Here is a 7736-nt window from a genome sequence, read left to right on the forward strand (position 1 = left end):
GCAGCAGCAGCAGCAGCAGCAGCAGCAGCAGCAGCAGCAGCAGCAGCCGCCGCCAAGTTGAAGAAAAGCCTGCAGGCCTTTTTCCCCTTCTTGCCTCTAGTTTATCTGAAGCTTTCTCCAGCCCACAACCTGATTTTACTTGCTTTCTTCCGCTTGTAGGAGAGAGCAAGTCAAACTTTTAACATTTTTTGGCCGACCCAGAGTTCACCTTTTGTAAGGTTTGCATCCTTTCCGCCCAGGCCTGGAGGAAATAACAGACACCAAAGTCAGGAGCTGGCTGCACTCCCCACCCCCACCCCCCGCCACCCCGCTCACATCAGGCAGCACAGCAGAAGCAGCCGAGGATGCAGTGCGCTACCTCCCCTGGATCTGGATCTTTTGTTTTCAAATTCTGTAAGTAACACCTATCACAACAGTCAGTGGCTCAGCTGCTGTTTCATAGCACGGGTACATCCACAGTCAATGAGCACAAAAGGATCGTCATCCCTACTGCTTCATCCTCCCTTTACTCAAACAAGGCTTTCACCGTATTTCAGCGAGTCACAGTCTCGCTAGTGAATCCACAGCTGCCACCACTGTTTCAGATGCCCCAAGACCACCCTTGCTTTTGATGAATTCCTAGGAGGACCCCAAGGACCTAGCGCATAGTCATCCTCATGGCTAAGATTTACTGCAGCAAAAGGATACAAAGCCAAATCATCCAGGGGGAGAGGTGCACTGGGCAACATCCGGAGGAAACCAGCGCAAGCTTCCAAGAGTCCTTTCCTAGTAGATAATCACGCAATTTGTCCCTCCGGCAACGGATCATGACAACGTGTGTGAAATGCTGTCCACCAGGGAAGCTCCTGAGAAACCCGGGGCCTAGCACATATCAAGATTTCAGGTTCCCAGGAGGAAAGCAGGTGTTTAGCATAAAACATACTGTTTGGACAGATGGAGGAGTAAACTACACTTCTGAAGGAGGCAACGGTGGGAAACCTCTTGAAATCCAAGTTCTCAGACGCGACGTGAGGGCCAACAAGCCAGCCCTTCTAAGGATTATAGTCTCAGGCCTGCTATGTTAACTCTATCCTGCACAGTACTCAACAGCAAAGCTTCAAAATACATGACCAAGTCAGAACTGGAAGAACTGAAACAAACAAATCTACAAGAACAGCTGGAGACTTCAACAACCTCAGTAATACACAGAACGGAGAGAAAGCAAATTAGAATGCATGGGTGAACCGAATGTTCTCACAGGTATAGAACCCTCCACATAACAATAGCCGAATATACCACATTCTTTTCAAGTGCATATGGAAGTTTCACCAAGGTAGACTATATCCTGGGTCATAAAACAAATATGACCAATTGCAAGATAACTGCAATCATACAAAGAATGTTGTCTGACCAAAAGAGAAAAACCACCGATAAGTAAGCCAAAGTTAGGAGGAAAATCTCCAAACACAAGGAAATTAAATCACATACTTCTAAATAATCCATGGACCAAAGAGCAAGGATCAAGGAAAGTTACAAATTAATTTAAACAACATGAAAATGAAAAAACAACCTACCAAAATCTGCAGGATGCAGGTACAGGAGTGCTTAGCCGTAAATGTACAGCATCAAATGCTTGTATTAGAAAGAATAAAGAACCCAAATCAATAAGAAAGCTTCCACCTTAAGAAACTAGAAAAAGAAAATCCAAATAAATTCAAAGCAAGCAAATAAGGGGAATAGAGATTGGAACAGTTATCAGAAAAAGAACAGAGTTAATCAACGAAACCCAAAGCTGGTTCTTTCAATAGGTCAATACAAATTCATAAACTTCTACCCAGACAGACAAAAAAAAAAAAAAAAAAAGGCAAGATAACTAAAGACACAACTTACCAACATCAGGAATGAAATAGGTTACAGATCCCACAGAAATTAAAAGGATTCTATGAATAATTCTACATAACTACTTTTGGCAATTTAGGCGAAATGGAACAAACTATCAAAGCTCAGCCAAAAAGAAACAGATCATCTATTTTTAAAATTGAGTCTGTAGTTGAAAAACTTACAGAAAAGGAATCTCCAGGGCCAGATGGTACCCCTGGAAAATCCTGCCAAACATTTAAGAAGCAATGACAGCAATTCTACGCAATCTCTTCAAGGAAACAGAAGAGAGGGAACACTTGTTGAATTCTTTTTTCAGATTAGCATTACCCTGATACCAAAGTCAAACAAAGACAGTAGTAGCAAATCAAATTCAATATATAAAAAGAATAATACACCACGACCAAGTGAGGTTTATCCCCGAAATGCAAAGCTGGTGCAGCATTAAAACATCAATCAAGCCAGCATAGTAGCATACCAAAGATAAAGAACCGCATGATCGTTATCTGTTGATGCAGAAAAAGTATCTGACAAAATTCAACAGTCGTTCATGATGAAAACATTCAGCTAACCAGGAGTAGAAGGGAGCTTTCTTAACCTGACACAGAGCATCTACAAAAATACCCGCCCCTCCATCCTACTTGATGGAGAGAGACTAAATGCTTTCTCCCTAAGATCAGGAACCAGGCCAGGAGGATAGCTATAAGTCAACATTGTACTGGAAGTCCTAGCCACTCCAGTAAGAAAAGAAAAAGAAACAAATGGTTTAGAGATTGGGAAGGAGGAAATCAAACTGCTCCCATCCACCAATGACATGATTATCTACCTAGAAAATCCCATGAAATCTATTAACAAAAACTCCTATAACTAAGAAGTGAGTTTAACAAGGTCGCAGGATACAAGCTCAACACCAAAATATCAGGCATATTTGCCTGTACTAGCAATGAACAATTAGGAAATTAAAAAAAAAAAGACTTGTGCATACCACTTATAATAGCTTCCCCCCAAAACCTAGCGAAACATAAGCAGGATCTGTATGCTCAAAACTACAAAATGCTGAGGAAAAGAAATATAAGAAGACCTAACAAAATGGAGACACATACTGCGTTCATCTGTTGAGAAATTCAATATAATTAGGATGTCAATAGTCCCCAAATAGACCCATCAATTTCATACAATTCCAATCACAAATCCAGGCACGGATTTTTTTGTACATATAGACTAACTGATGATAAAATTTCTGGGGTAAGGCAAAGGAACTAGAATAGCCAAATAATTTTGAAAAACAAAGTTGGAGGACTAACACCAACGTCACAATTTACAGTGCAGCTTCAACCAAGATATGTAAGCAACTAAGTGGCCATGGAGGGGATGAATGGATATAGAAAATGTGGTGACATATACAACGGAATATTATTCAGCCACAAAAACGAAGAAAATCCTGCCTTTTGCAACAACACGAATGGACCTGGAAGGCTTTATGCTAAGTGAAGTAAGTGAAAGAGAGAAAGACATACTGTATGTTCTACTTATATGTAGAATCTAAAAAAGTCAAACTCACAGTAATAGAGTTTAGAATGGCGGTTGCCAGGGGCTGGGGGAAATGTTGGTCAAACGGTACAAACTTCCAGCTATAAGATGAATAAGTTATGGGGATCTAATGTACAGCATGCTGAGTATAAGGAACAAAACTGTATCGTATATTGAAAGCTAAGAGGGTAGATCTGAAATGTTATCACCACAATTTTTAAAAAGGTAATTCTGTGAGGGGATAGAGTGCTAACTAACCTTATTGTGGTAATCGTTTTGCCCTATCTACGTGTATCAAATCATCACACTGTGCACCTTAAACTTACATGCTATATGTCAATAATACCTCAAAGAAGCTGGAAAAGAGAAAAGAGTCCCCAGCTTTTCCGGTGGGAGAGCCCTCCAGCTATATTCTGTGTCCCCCTGACATCTCCCCATCATTCCTTAACTTTCCCTTATTACTGACATGACAAGTTGAGCCAGGCTCATTAATCCTTTCTCTCCTCAGCCTGGGAACCCAGCATTTAATGGAGAATGGTATTCAGAAGCTAGGATCTAGCGGTAGGTGTACTTATTGTCATTGGGATGTTGCTGTTTTCAGGAAGTTTGGAATATATGTGTGAACACAATCTCACACACACACACACACACACACACACACATATATTTCTATATCAATCTATCCACATATGCACACATACCTATTGAAAACCAGGAGTTCTCACGGAGACCTTTAATTCCAGTAGAACTCCTCAGAAGTTGTTCCAGTTTACCTCCTTTCCATATTGGAAATTCCCTCTTCCAAAAGTGACAGACATGGCTCCCACCATCCTTATATATTCACTGAGTTGACAAATCCCAATGCATATAAGCCATCCCTCCTCCACAAAGAGGTCCTCCCCACGTGCTATGCTGAACCATCCCCTGCCCTTGACTTCCACACCTCACTCAAGCCTGAATCCCTGAGCCAGTTAGCCACCTCCCCAGAGAACCCCCAGGGATATCCTCCTTACCACCTTGGGCTCTGACCTCCCAAATTGGGATGCCCCTACACGCATATACTTGCCTTGCCCGGCAACACCTAATGGCTTTAGGACTGAACTGCTCAGGCACAAAAGAGAAGAGAAGGGAAGGGAAAGAAAGGGTAGGGACAGGGGAAAAGTGAATATATCAGTTAATCAAGGTGAACTGGGCCAAATCCAAGCAATATGATGAAGCCAGTGGGTTTTTTTCTCACTGTCCTCCAGCTTCCCCTTCCTGCCTCTCTCCTTTGCCCCAGTTCCTTTCTCATTCTTAAGTCCTGCCCTCCATCAAGAGTAGCAATGTCATGAGGGGCATGATTCCCATATTATAACTGATCTCCACTGGTTGGCTGACATTCAGTGTGGATGGTGTCCTCCCTGCAGCTCTTACACTCAGGCCCTCTGTCTCTCATGATGGACTAGAAAGTTTCACCCCTCTTCAGTAATTTCAGGTGTAAGCAGGAGAGAAGGTGCAGGGCACATCTTGGAGCCTCGGGTCCTTCATCTGTGAAATGGGGATGACCACAGATTGTGGGACAAACACAGAGAGCAGCACCAGACACCTTTCAATGAGTGCTACGTGCCGGACCCAGTGCATCACAGGACTCCTTGATATCCAGGAGCATGCCAAGTAGACTGCCCCGCCAGGACTGTGGCACCTGCTGTTCCCTCTGCCTGGAATGCTCTTCCTTCAGGAAATCCCACGGCGTGCTCCCTCACTTCCTCCAGGTCTCTGCTCATTCGTCATCCTTCAGGGAGACTTTCCCTGATTACCTTGAATAAAATAATAACATCATCTCCACATACCCTTTCCCCTGGTCCAGCCCTATCTTTCTTCATACATAGCACCTGCCACCCTTGATTTACTTATTGACCAACTCTATGAAATGAGACTTTGTCAGTTTTGTCCTGTCACAAACTCCTCGAATAGTACTCACGTACATGGCAGGTGCTCAGAAAACATTTGCTGAACCATAGCTGGGAGCCGGGCCCTTTACACACACTGTTAACATGCACAGGTACCCTCCAAGGTGGGCACTGGCCCCATTTGATTAATTATGATACGTACTGAGACTCCAGGAGACAAGTGACACCCTCAACAACGCACCATCAGCACGTCGGGTTCCAGGCTTCGGAATCATACCTGCCGGGTTTCCAACTCCCTCAGTTCCTGGACAGAGACCTCACAGCCAAAATGGTAAGAGATTTTACTACTGACACACAGACCCCAAACAGCTCAGATACTTTACACTTTTAGACAAACCCCTTCCTAAAGCAGCTCAGAGACATCACACCTTGGGACCCAGAATCACAACAGTTCAAAGGCCTCACACGCTGGGGTACAGACGTCTACATAAGGGTCTAACACCCAGTGACTCTAATGCCCAAAAGCTCAGAAAATGCACACCCAGGTCTACAAGGACACAAATCCCTACAGACTTTGTACCATGGCTCACAAAACCCACCCAGATAAAATATCCCATTCACCAAAAACTCCCCAAAATGCTCACAGACGCCAAATGTACTCAAACAGCATCTGGGATGTCAGACGTAGCGGTACACATCTCCAAACTGCACGACACACGTTACTTCCCAGGGAGAGACACCAAAAAAGTTTGGTGACCCCTCCTTGGCCTTAATTATATGAATCTGCGCGACTGACCCTGCGGTGCCACACGCTCCAGACCGAGTGAAGGCTAAACAAGACTGTAAGAGCTCGCGGAAAGACACCACCACCGTCACCCTGCACAGCCAGCGACTGCGCCGAACCTCGCCACCGACCCGGGCAGCTAATCAGCCCCTTACGGATAGTCAGTCTTGGAGTAGTCAAACTCGGAGAAAAATGTACACTCTGAAAATGCCCGCGCGCGCACACGCACACGCACACGCACACCTTTCACCCTGAGCGTCAACTCGGCGACCACTGCGCCTGTCCCAGAGAGACAGCCAATGGGAACTGGGCAGGCGAGGAGGGAGGGGCAGGAATAGCGGGATTTCCGGCGCCGCTTGACACCCCGGAAGAGTTTATTCCGGCAATCTCGCGGCGACCAATCGCCGCCCAGAACGCTTTCTCGATTTCGACCCCCCCCCCCACACGCATCCCGGAGCCAATCTCTTGCTCCGTTGCTCTCCCCACCTGGATGTGACCATGCAGAAACGAAGGGGTGACCCTGGAGTAGATAGAAAAGAAGGCTGCAGGCTGAGAACCCGGTGTCCCATCGGCCTCGAATGTGCCGGGAAGATGGAGCGGTTACAATGGGGATGGACCCAGCGGCGCCCTGAGTGCCTCCTCTGGGACCCGTGGTCGATGCCCGACGCGGTGTAAGGGGACCCTCAGTGTTGTCACAGAGCTCAATGGATTATTCCAGAACGGACGCCCCCTCCCGAATGGTTCCTTCCCGACTCGAAGGACTTCCCTCTACCCCTCAGTGGTACGTTCCACGACAGAACCGTTTCATCTCGCGCGCCCCTTGGTGGTGGGATCGGGGAACAGCGGATGTAGATGCCCACGGACCATTGCTGGCCGGTGCCCAAAGGGAGGGAGGACAAAGTTAGGATGAAACCCTCGCAATTCTCTGGAGTCTTGGATTTGGGAAAAAGTCTTCCTACTTGGAAAGTTACCTCCATGCAGTGACACCACTGTAACAGGGAGCACTACAATAAGTTTTCTCTGTGCTGGGCCTTGTGATTGCTTGTGCCTCCCTGGGTAATACAGGATAGGCCTAGTGGGGCAAGCCAGCCACAGTCTCCCAACGGGCAGGAGGGATAAAGCTCCAGACTGGGATCAGAAGGCCTGGTGAGGGGCAGGCCTCTGTCCTTGACTGTAATCGGTGGAAAGGACTACCGTGCCTTCGGTTCCGTTAGGAAAGGGGACATCTCCCAGGGGTCCCAAGGACACTGACTACATGAGATAAAGACCATGGGCTCTGTCACCGTTCTGTTACCCCGTACATGTACCCTAGCGGAATCCTCGCCCTTTCTAGCTATGCCCGTCGGGACAGCCAGTTCTGGAGTGGGCCAACTCAGAGAAATGTACATTCTGAAAATGCCAGCGCGCACACGAACACGCTCCCGCCCTGAACTCCAACTCGGCTACCGCCTTGCGCGGGGAGGGGGAGGGAATAGCGGGACTTCCGGCTCCGCTTTGCGCACCGGAAGAGCTTATTCCGGCCATCTCGCGGCGACCAATCAGCGCCCAGAACGCTTTCTGGCCCCGCAATCCTGGAGCCAATCTCTCGCCCCGTTGCCATCCCCACCTGAATGTGACCAGGTAGAAATGAAGGGGTGAACCGGACACCCCCAAGGAGGTGATACCCCGGGGCGGTG

At 46.9% G+C, this 7736-nt stretch overlaps 1 long non-coding RNA gene across 1 annotated transcript in view; it reads right to left on the reverse strand.

Moving 5' to 3' along the window:
* LOC114906334 overlaps positions 1-6261 on the reverse strand; it is a 17535-nt gene extending 11274 nt beyond the window's left edge. Inside the window, exon 1 of the long non-coding RNA XR_003796427.1 lies at positions 4089-6261. This is a non-coding gene — a long non-coding RNA (uncharacterized LOC114906334). The remainder of the gene's footprint in view (positions 1-4088) is intronic.
* Positions 6262-7736: the final 1475 nt, after the last annotated feature.

This window comes from Monodon monoceros, unplaced genomic scaffold (genome assembly GCF_005190385.1).
Source record: "Monodon monoceros isolate NGI ecotype Baffin Bay Population unplaced genomic scaffold, NGI_Narwhal_1 Super_Scaffold_22, whole genome shotgun sequence".
Taxonomy (NCBI): Eukaryota; Metazoa; Chordata; class Mammalia; order Artiodactyla; family Monodontidae; genus Monodon; species Monodon monoceros.